The following is a 10,000-nucleotide window of genomic DNA, read 5'->3' on the forward strand; positions in this document are numbered from 1 at the left end:
ACAAGAGTCGTTGGACAAGTCATTGTATATTAGTCTACAGATGTTGCTATAAAGTCACTTCTCCATACAAGGATTCCTAAACATTTTGGCGCTTTTTCTACTGCCTAACATTATTGCATTGCTCCAGTATTTTCAAAGAATACAAAAATGTTCACGTCCATTGTGTAGTGATCAAATGCACATTAGCCAAGCAAAATATTACTTATTGTAAGTAAGTCAAAAATGACATTTTGTGTTGTTCGGGGAACGACATTGGAACTTTTTTGTATTTACATAAAAGCCCCAGTGGCCTAATGGACAAGGCACTGGCCTCCTAAGCCAGGGATTGTGGGTTCGAGTCCCATCTGGGGTGATTTACAGCAGAGTGGCGCAGCGGAAGCGTGCTGGGCCCATAACCCAGAGGTCGATGGATCGAAACCATCCTCTGCTAACTGACTTTTTACCACTCACTCACTGCATTCTAACATGGTTGGTAAAATCATCCACAGGTTCTTAAATCAATGTGCGGCTGTTCGACATTGGTGCTTTGCGTTAAAACGTTTTTAGTTTAAAACTAGTTGAAATCAAGAATCGTAACTTTGAGTCACAACCTATGATCCATAGCAGAGTGGCGCAGCGGGAGCGTGCTGGGCCCATAACCCAGAGGCCGGTGGATCGAAACCATCCTCTGCTAACTGACTTTTTACCACTCACTCACTGCATTCTAACATGGTTGGTGAAATCATCCACAGGTTCTTAAATCAATGTGCGGCTGTTCGACATTTGTGCTTTGCGTTAAAACATTTTTAGTTTAAAACTAGTTGAAATCAAGAATCGTAACTTTGAGTCACGACCTATGATCCATAGCACAGTGGCGCAGCGGGAGCGTGCTGGGCCCATAACCCAGAGGTCGGTGGATCGAAACCATCCTCTGCTAACAGACGGTTGGTTTTTCCATAACTGCCATTGCAGTATAAGTGGAAATACAGTCATAATACACCGTCTTGAGAATGTACCCACAGTGTTGCAACAATGACGTGTTAAAAGGGCAAATTTGCACATCAGAAGCACACAAGAGTCGTTGGACAACTCATTGTATATTAGTCTACAGATGTTGCTATAAAGTCACTTCTCCATACAAGGATTCCTAAACATTTTGGCGCTTTTTCTACTGCCTAACATTATTGCATTGCTCCAGTATTTTCAAAGAATACAAAAATGTTCACGTCCATTGTGTAGTGATCAAATGCACATTAGCCAAGCAAAATATTACTTATTGTAAGTAAGTCAAAAATGACATTTTGTGTTGTTCGGGGAACGACATTGGAACTTTTTTGTATTTACATAAAAGCCCCCGTGGCCTAATGGACAAGGCACTGGCCTCCTAAGCCAGCGATTGTGGGTTCGAGTCCCATCTGGGGTGATTTACAGCAGAGTGGCGCAGCGGAAGCGTGCTGTGCCCATAACCCAGAGGTCGATGTTTCGAAACCATCCTCTGCTAACAGACGGTTGGTTTTTCCATAACTGCCATTGCAGTATAAGTGGAAATACAGTCATAATACACCGTCTTGAGAATGTACCCACAGTGTTGCAACAATGACGTGTTAAAAGGGCAAATTTGCACATCAGAAGCACACAAGAGTCGTTGGACAAGTCATTGTATATTAGTCTACAGATGTTGCTATAAAGTCACTTCTCCATACAAGGATTCCTAAACATTTTGGCGCTTTTTCTACTGCCTAACATTATTGCATTGCTCCAGTATTTTCAAAGAATACAAAAATGTTCACGTCCATTGTGTAGTGATCAAATGCACATTAGCCAAGCAAAATATTACTTATTGTAAGTAAGTCAAAAATGACATTTTGTGTTGTTCGGGGAACGACATTGGAACTTTTTTGTATTTACATAAAAGCCCCAGTGGCCTAATGGACAAGGCACTGGCCTCCTAAGCCAGGGATTGTGGGTTCGAGTCCCATCTGGGGTGATTTACAGCAGAGTGGCGCAGCGGAAGCGTGCTGTGCCCATAACCCAGAGGTCGATGGATCGAAACCATCCTCTGCTAACAGACGGTTGGTTTTTCCATAACTGCCATTGCAGTATAAGTGGAAATACAGTCATAATACACCGTCTTGAGAATGTACCCACAGTGTTGCAACAATGACGTGTTAAAAGGGCAAATTTGCACATCAGAAGCACACAAGAGTCGTTGGACAAGTCATTGTATATTAGTCTACAGATGTTGCTATAAAGTCACTTCTCCATACAAGGATTCCTAAACATTTTGGCGCTTTTTCTACTGCCTAACATTATTGCATTGCTCCAGTATTTTCAAAGAATACAAAAATGTTCACGTCCATTGTGTAGTGATCAAATGCACATTAGCCAAGCAAAATATTACTTATTGTAAGTAAGTCAAAAATGACATTTTGTGTTGTTCGGGGAACGACATTGGAACTTTTTTGTATTTACATAAAAGCCCCCGTGGCCTAATGGACAAGGCACTGGCCTCCTAAGCCAGGGATTGTGGGTTCGAGTCCCATCTGGGGTGATTTACAGCAGAGTGGCGCAGCGGAAGCGTGCTGGGCCCATAACCCAGAGGTCGATGGATCGAAACCATCCTCTGCTAACTGACTTTTTACCACTCACTCACTGCATTCTAACATGGTTGGTGAAATCATCCACAGGTTCTTAAATCAATGTGCGGCTGTTCGACATTTGTGCTTTGCGTTAAAACATTTTTAGTTTAAAACTAGTTGAAATCAAGAATCGTAACTTTGAGTCACAACCTATGATCCATAGCAGAGTGGCGCAGCGGGAGCGTGCTGGGCCCATAACCCAGAGGTCGGTGGATCGAAACCATCCTCTGCTAACAGAGGGTTGGTTTTTCCATAACTGCCATTGCAGTATAAGTGGAAATACAGTCATAATACACCGTCTTGAGAATGTACCCACAGTGTTGCAACAATGACGTGTTAAAAGGGCAAATTTGCACATCAGAAGCACACAAGAGTCGTTGGACAAGTCATTGTATATTAGTCTACAGATGTTGCTATAAAGTCACTTCTCCATACAAGGATTCCTAAACATTTTGGCGCTTTTTCTACTGCCTAACATTATTGCATTGCTCCAGTATTTTCAAAGAATACAAAAATGTTCACGTCCATTGTGTAGTGATCAAATGCACATTAGCCAAGCAAAATATTACTTATTGTAAGTAAGTCAAAAATGACATTTTGTGTTGTTCGGGGAACGACATTGGAACTTTTTTGTATTTACATAAAAGCCCCAGTGGCCTAATGGACAAGGCACTGGCCTCCTAAGCCAGGGATTGTGGGTTCGAGTCCCATCTGGGGTGATTTACAGCAGAGTGGCGCAGCGGAAGCGTGCTGGGACCATAACCCAGAGGTCGATGGATCGAAACCATCCTCTGCTAACTGACTTTTTACCACTCACTCACTGCATTCTAACATGGTTGGTGAAATCATCCACAGGTTCTTAAATCAATGTGCGGCTGTTCGACATTTGTGCTTTGCGTTAAAACATTTTTAGTTTAAAACTAGTTGAAATCAAGAATCGTAACTTTGAGTCACAACCTATGTTCCATAGCAGAGTGGCGCAGCGGGAGCGTGCTGGGCCCATAACCCAGAGGTCGGTGGATCGAAACCATCCTCTGCTAACAGACGGTTGGTTTTTCCATAACTGCCATTCCAGTATAAGTGGAAATACAGTCATAATACACCGTCTTGAGAATGTACCCACAGTGTTGCAACAATGACGTGTTAAAAGGGCAAATTTGCACATCAGAAGCACACAAGAGTCGTTGGACAACTCATTGTATATTAGTCTACAGATGTTGCTATAAAGTCACTTCTCCATACAAGGATTCCTAAACATTTTGGCGCTTTATCCACTGCCTAACATTATTGCATTACTCCAGTATTTTCAAAGAATACAAAAATGTTCACGTCCATTGTGTAGTGATCAAATGCACATTAGCCAAGCAAAATATTACTTATTGTAAGTAAGTCAAAAATGACATTTTGTGTTGTTCGGGGAACGACATTGGAACTTTTTTGTTTTTACATAAAAGCCCCAGTGGCCTAATGGACAAGGCACTGGCCTCCTAAGCCAGGGATTGTGGGTTCGAGTCCCATCTGGGGTGATTTACAGCAGAGTGGCGCACCGGAAGCGTGCTGGGCCCATAACCCAGAGGTCGATGGATCGAAACCATCCTCTGCTAACTGACTTTTTACCACTCACTCACTGCATTCTAACATGGTTGCTGAAATCATCCACAGGTTCTTAAATCAATGTGCGGCTGTTCGACATTTGTGCTTTGCGTTAAAACATTTTTAGTTTAAAACTAGTTGAAATCAAGAATCGTAACTTTGAGTCACAAACTATGTTCCATAGCAGAGTGGCGCAGCGGAAGCGTGCTGGGCCCATAACCCAGAGGTCGGTGGATCGAAACCATCCTCTGCTAACAGACGGTTGGTTTTTCCATAACTGCCATTCCAGTATAAGTGGAAATACAGTCATAATACACCGTCTTGAGAATGTACCCACAGTGTTGCAACAATGACGTGTTAAAAGGGCAAATTTGCACATCAGAAGCACACAAGAGTCGTTGGACAACTCATTGTATATTAGTCTACAGATGTTGCTATAAAGTCACTTCTCCATACAAGGATTCCTAAACATTTTGGCGCTTTATCCACTGCCTAACATTATTGCATTACTCCAGTATTTTCAAAGAATACAAAAATGTTCACGTCCATTGTGTAGTGATCAAATGCACATTAGCCAAGCAAAATATTACTTATTGTAAGTAAGTCAAAAATGACATTTTGTGTTGTTCGGGGAACGACATTGGAACTTTTTTGTTTTTACATAAAAGCCCCAGTGGCCTAATGGACAAGGCACTGGCCTCCTAAGCCAGGGATTGTGGGTTCGAGTCCCATCTGGGGTGATTTACAGCAGAGTGGCGCAGCGGAAGCGTGCTGGGCCCATAACCCAGAGGTCGATGGATCGAAACCATCCTCTGCTAACTGACTTTTTACCACTCACTCACTGCATTCTAACATGGTTGCTGAAATCATCCACAGGTTCTTAAATCAATGTGCGGCTGTTCGACATTTGTGCTTTGCGTTAAAACATTTTTAGTTTAAAACTAGTTGAAATCAAGAATCGTAACTTTGAGTCACAACCTATGTTCCATAGCAGAGTGGCGCAGCGGGAGCGTGCTGGGCCCATAACCCAGAGGTCGGTGGATCGAAACCATCCTCTGCTAACAGACGGTTGGTTTTTCCATAACTGCCATTCCAGTATAAGTGGAAATACAGTCATAATACACCGTCTTGAGAATGTACCCACAGTGTTGCAACAATGACGTGTTAAAAGGGCAAATTTGCACATCAGAAGCACACAAGAGTCGTTGGACAACTCATTGTATATTAGTCTACAGATGTTGCTATAAAGTCAATTCTCCATACAAGGATTCCTAAACATTTTGGCGCTTTTTCTACTGCCTAACATTATTGCATTGCTCCAGTATTTTCAAAGAATACAAAAATGTTCACGTCCATTGTGTAGTGATCAAATGCACATTAGCCAAGCAAAATATTACTTATTGTAAGTAAGTCAAAAATGACATTTTGTGTTGTTCGGGGAACGACATTGGACCTTTTTTGTATTTACATAAAAGCCCCAGTGGCCTAATGGACAAGGCACTGGCCTCCTAAGCCAGGGATTGTGGGTTCGAGTCCCATCTGGGGTGATTTACAGCAGAGTGGCGCAGCGGAAGCGTGCTGGGCCCATAACCCAGAGGTCGGTGGATCGAAACCATCCTCTGCTAACTGACTTTTTACCACTCACTCACTGCATTCTAACATGGTTGGTGAAATCATCCACAGGTTCTTAAATCAATGTGCGGCTGTTCGACATTTGTGCTTTGCGTTAAAACATTTTTAGTTTAAAACTAGTTGAAATCAAGAATCGTAACTTTGAGTCACAACCTATGTTCCGTAGCAGAGTGGCGCAGCGGGAGCGTGCTGGGCCCATAACCCAGAGGTCGGTGGATCGAAACCATCCTCTGCTAACAGACGGTTGGTTTTTCCATAACTGCCATTGCAGTATAAGTGGAAATACAGTCATAATACACCGTCTTGAGAATGTACCCACAGTGTTGCAACAATGACGTGTTAAAAGGGCAAATTTGCACATCAGAAGCACACAAGAGTCGTTGGACAACTCATTGTATATTAGTCTACAGATGTTGCTATAAAGTCACTTCTCCATACAAGGATTCCTAAACATTTTGGCGCTTTTTCTACTGCCTAACATTATTGCATTGCTCCAGTATTTTCAAAGAATACAAAAATGTTCACGTCCATTGTGTAGTGATCAAATGCACATTAGCCAAGCAAAATATTACTTATTGTAAGTAAGTCAAAAATGACATTTTGTGTTGTTCGGGGAACGACATTGGAACTTTTTTGTATTTACATAAAAGCCCCAGTGGCCTAATGGACAAGGCACTGGCCTCCTAAGCCAGGGATTGTGGGTTCGAGTCCCATCTGGGGTGATTTACAGCAGAGTGGCGCAGCGGAAGCGTGCTGGGCCCATAACCCAGAGGTCGATGGATCGAAACCATCCTCTGCTAACTGACTTTTTACCACTCACTCACTGCATTCTAACATGGTTGGTGAAATCATCCACAGGTTCTTAAATCAATGTGCGGCTGTTCGACATTTGTGCTTTGCGTTAAAACATTTTTAGTTTAAAACTAGTTGAAATCAAGAATCGTAACTTTGAGTCACGACCTATGATCCATAGCAGAGTGGCGCAGCGGGAGCGTGCTGGGCCCATAACCCAGAGGTCGGTGGATCGAAACCATCCTCTGCTAACTGACTTTTTACCACTCACTCACTGCATTCTAACATGGTTGGTGAAATCATCCACAGGTTCTTAAATCAATGTGCGGCTGTTCGACATTGGTGCTTTGCGTTAAAACGTTTTTAGTTTAAAACTAGTTGAAATCAAGAATCGTAACTTTGAGTCACAACCTATGATCCATAGCAGAGTGGCGCAGCTGGAGCGTGCTGGGCCCATAACCCAGAGGTCGGTGGATCGAAACCATCCTCTGCTAACTGACATTTTACCACTCACTCACTGCATTCTAACATGGTTGGTAAAATCATCCACAGGTTCTTAAATCAATGTGCGGCTGTTCGACATTTGTGCTTTGCGTTAAAACATTTTTAGTTTAAAACTAGTTGAAATCAAGAATCGTAACTTTGAGTCACGACCTATGGTCCATAGCACAGTGGCGCAGCGGGAGCGTGCTGGGCCCATAACCCAGAGGTCGGTGGATCGAAACCATCCTCTGCTAACAGACGGTTGGTTTTTCCATAACTGCCATTGCAGTATAAGTGGAAATACAGTCATAATACACCGTCTTGAGAATGTACCCACAGTGTTGCAACAATGACGTGTTAAAAGGGCAAATTTGCACATCAGAAGCACACAAGAGTCGTTGGACAACTCATTGTATATTAGTCTACAGATGTTGCTATAAAGTCACTTCTCCATACAAGGATTCCTAAACATTTTGGCGCTTTTTCTACTGCCTAACATTATTGCATTGCTCCAGTATTTTCAAAGAATACAAAAATGTTCACGTCCATTGTGTAGTGATCGAATGCACATTAGCCAAGCAAAATATTACTTATTGTAAGTAAGTCAAAAATTACATTTTGTGTTGTTCGGGGAACGACATTGGAACTTTTTTGTATTTACATAAAAGCCCCAGTGGCCTAATGGACAAGGCACTGGCCTCCTAAGCCAGCGATTGTGGGTTCGAGTCCCATCTGGGGTGATTTACAGCAGAGTGGCGCAGCGGAAGCGTGCTGGGCCCATAACCCAGAGGTCGATGGATCGAAACCATCCTCTGCTAACTGACTTTTTACCACTCACTCACTGCATTCTAACATGGTTGGTAAAATCATCCACAGGTTCTTAAATCAATGTGCGGCTGTTCGACATTGGTGCTTTGCGTTAAAACGTTTTTAGTTTAAAACTAGTTGAAATCAAGAATCGTAACTTTGAGTCACAACCTATGATCCATAGCAGAGTGGCGCAGCGGGAGCGTGCTGGGCCCATAACCCAGAGGTCGGTGGATCGAAACCATCCTCTGCTAACTGACTTTTTACCACTCACTCACTGCATTCTAACATGGTTGGTGAAATCATACACAGGTTCTTAAATCAATGTGCGGCTGTTCGACATTTGTGCTTTGCGTTAAAACATTTTTAGTTTAAAACTAGTTGAAATCAAGAATCGTAACTTTGAGTCACGACCTATGATCCATAGCACAGTGGCGCAGCGGGAGCGTGCTGGGCCCATAACCCAGAGGTCGGTGGATTGAAACCATCCTCTGCTAACAGACGGTTGGTTTTTCCATAACTGCCATTGCAGTATAAGTGGAAATACAGTCATAATACACCGTCTTGAGAATGTACCCACAGTGTTGCAACAATGACGTGTTAAAAGGGCAGATTTGCACATCAGAAGCACACAAGAGTCGTTGGACAACTCATTGTATATTAGTCTACAGATGTTGCTATAAAGTCACTTCTCCATACAAGGATTCCTAAAAATTTGGCGCTTTTTCTACTGCCTAACATTATTGCATTGCTCCAGTAATTTCAAAGAATACAAAAATGTTCACGTCCATTGTGTAGTGATCGAATGCACATTAGCCAAGCAAAATATTACTTATTGTAAGTAAGTCAAAAATGACATTTTGTGTTGTTCGGGGAACGACATTGGAACTTTTTTGTATTTACATAAAAGCCCCAGTGGCCTAATGGACAAGGCACTGGCCTCCTAAGCCAGCGATTGTGGGTTCGAGTCCCATCTGGGGTGATTTACAGCAGAGTGGCGCAGCGGAAGCGTGCTGAGCCCAGAGGTCGATGGATCGAAACCATCCTCTGCTAACTGCCATTTTACCACTCACTCACTGCATTCTAACATGGTTGGTAAAATCATCCACAGGTTCTTAAATCAATGTGCGGCTGTTCGACATTGGTGCTTTGCGTTAAAACGTTTTTAGTTTAAAACTAGTTGAAATCAAGAATCGTAACTTTGAGTCACAAACTATGATCCATAGCAGAGTGGCGCAGCGGGAGCGTGCTGGGCCCATAACCCAGAGCTCGGTGGATCGAAACCATCCTCTGCTAACTGACTTTTTACCACTCACTCACTGCATTCTAACATGGTTGGTGAAATCATCCACAGGTTCTTAAATCAATGTGCGGCTGTTCGACATTTGTGCTTTGCGTTAAAACGTTTTTAGTTTAAAACTAGTTGAAATCAAGAATCGTAACTTTGAGTCACAACCTATGATCCATAGCAGAGTGGCGCAGCGGGAGCGTGCTGGGCCCATAACCCAGAGGTCGGTGGATCGAAACCATCCTCTGCTAACAGACGGTTGGTTTTTCCATAACTGCCATTGCAGTATAAGTGGAAATACAGTCATAATACACCGTCTTGAGAATGTACCCACAGTGTTGCAACAATGACGTGTTAAAAGGGCAAATTTGCACATCAGAAGCACACAAGAGTCGTTGGACAACTCATTGTATATTAGTCTACAGATGTTGCTATAAAGTCACTTCTCCATACAAGGATTCCTAAACATTTTGGCGCTTTTTCTACTGCCTAACATTATTGCATTGCTCCAGTATTTTCAAAGAATACAAAAATGTTCACGTCCATTGTGTAGTGATCAAATGCACATTAGCCAAGCAAAATATTACTTATTGTAAGTAAGTCAAAAATGACATTTTGTGTTGTTCGGGGAACGACATTGGACCTTTTTTGTATTTACATAAAAGCCCCAGTGGCCTAATGGACAAGGCACTGGCCTCCTAAGCCAGGGATTGTGGGTTCGAGTCCCATCTGGGGTGATTTACAGCAGAGTGGCGCAGCGGAAGTGTGCTGGGCCCTTAACCCAGAG

General features: G+C 42.8%; 1 protein-coding gene and 12 non-coding genes across 13 annotated transcripts in view; 12 read left to right on the plus strand and 1 right to left on the minus strand.

The window, feature by feature from the left end:
* Positions 1-10,000, minus strand: part of LOC119222625 (kelch domain-containing protein 8B-like) — a 293,155-nt gene that overhangs the window by 101,646 nt on the left and 181,509 nt on the right. The window lies entirely within an intron of this gene.
* Positions 280-352, plus strand: trnar-ccu (transfer RNA arginine (anticodon CCU)). Its single transcript has one exon. It is a non-coding gene; the product is annotated as a tRNA-Arg (tRNA).
* Positions 1,330-1,402, plus strand: trnar-ccu (transfer RNA arginine (anticodon CCU)). The gene has a single exon. It is a non-coding gene; the product is annotated as a tRNA-Arg (tRNA).
* On the plus strand, positions 1,894-1,966 carry trnar-ccu (transfer RNA arginine (anticodon CCU)). Its single transcript has one exon. It is a non-coding gene; the product is annotated as a tRNA-Arg (tRNA).
* Positions 2,458-2,530, plus strand: trnar-ccu (transfer RNA arginine (anticodon CCU)). Its single transcript has one exon. It is a non-coding gene; the product is annotated as a tRNA-Arg (tRNA).
* Positions 3,265-3,337, plus strand: trnar-ccu (transfer RNA arginine (anticodon CCU)). Its single transcript has one exon. It is a non-coding gene; the product is annotated as a tRNA-Arg (tRNA).
* Positions 4,072-4,144, plus strand: trnar-ccu (transfer RNA arginine (anticodon CCU)). The gene has a single exon. It is a non-coding gene; the product is annotated as a tRNA-Arg (tRNA).
* Positions 4,879-4,951, plus strand: trnar-ccu (transfer RNA arginine (anticodon CCU)). The gene has a single exon. It is a non-coding gene; the product is annotated as a tRNA-Arg (tRNA).
* Positions 5,686-5,758, plus strand: trnar-ccu (transfer RNA arginine (anticodon CCU)). Its single transcript has one exon. It is a non-coding gene; the product is annotated as a tRNA-Arg (tRNA).
* trnar-ccu (transfer RNA arginine (anticodon CCU)) lies at positions 6,493-6,565 on the plus strand. The gene has a single exon. It is a non-coding gene; the product is annotated as a tRNA-Arg (tRNA).
* trnar-ccu (transfer RNA arginine (anticodon CCU)) lies at positions 7,786-7,858 on the plus strand. Its single transcript has one exon. It is a non-coding gene; the product is annotated as a tRNA-Arg (tRNA).
* Positions 8,835-8,907, plus strand: trnar-ccu (transfer RNA arginine (anticodon CCU)). The gene has a single exon. It is a non-coding gene; the product is annotated as a tRNA-Arg (tRNA).
* Positions 9,878-9,950, plus strand: trnar-ccu (transfer RNA arginine (anticodon CCU)). The gene has a single exon. It is a non-coding gene; the product is annotated as a tRNA-Arg (tRNA).

The sequence above is a fragment of the Pungitius pungitius genome, chromosome 1, assembly GCF_949316345.1.
Source record: "Pungitius pungitius chromosome 1, fPunPun2.1, whole genome shotgun sequence".
Taxonomy (NCBI): Eukaryota; Metazoa; Chordata; class Actinopteri; order Perciformes; family Gasterosteidae; genus Pungitius; species Pungitius pungitius.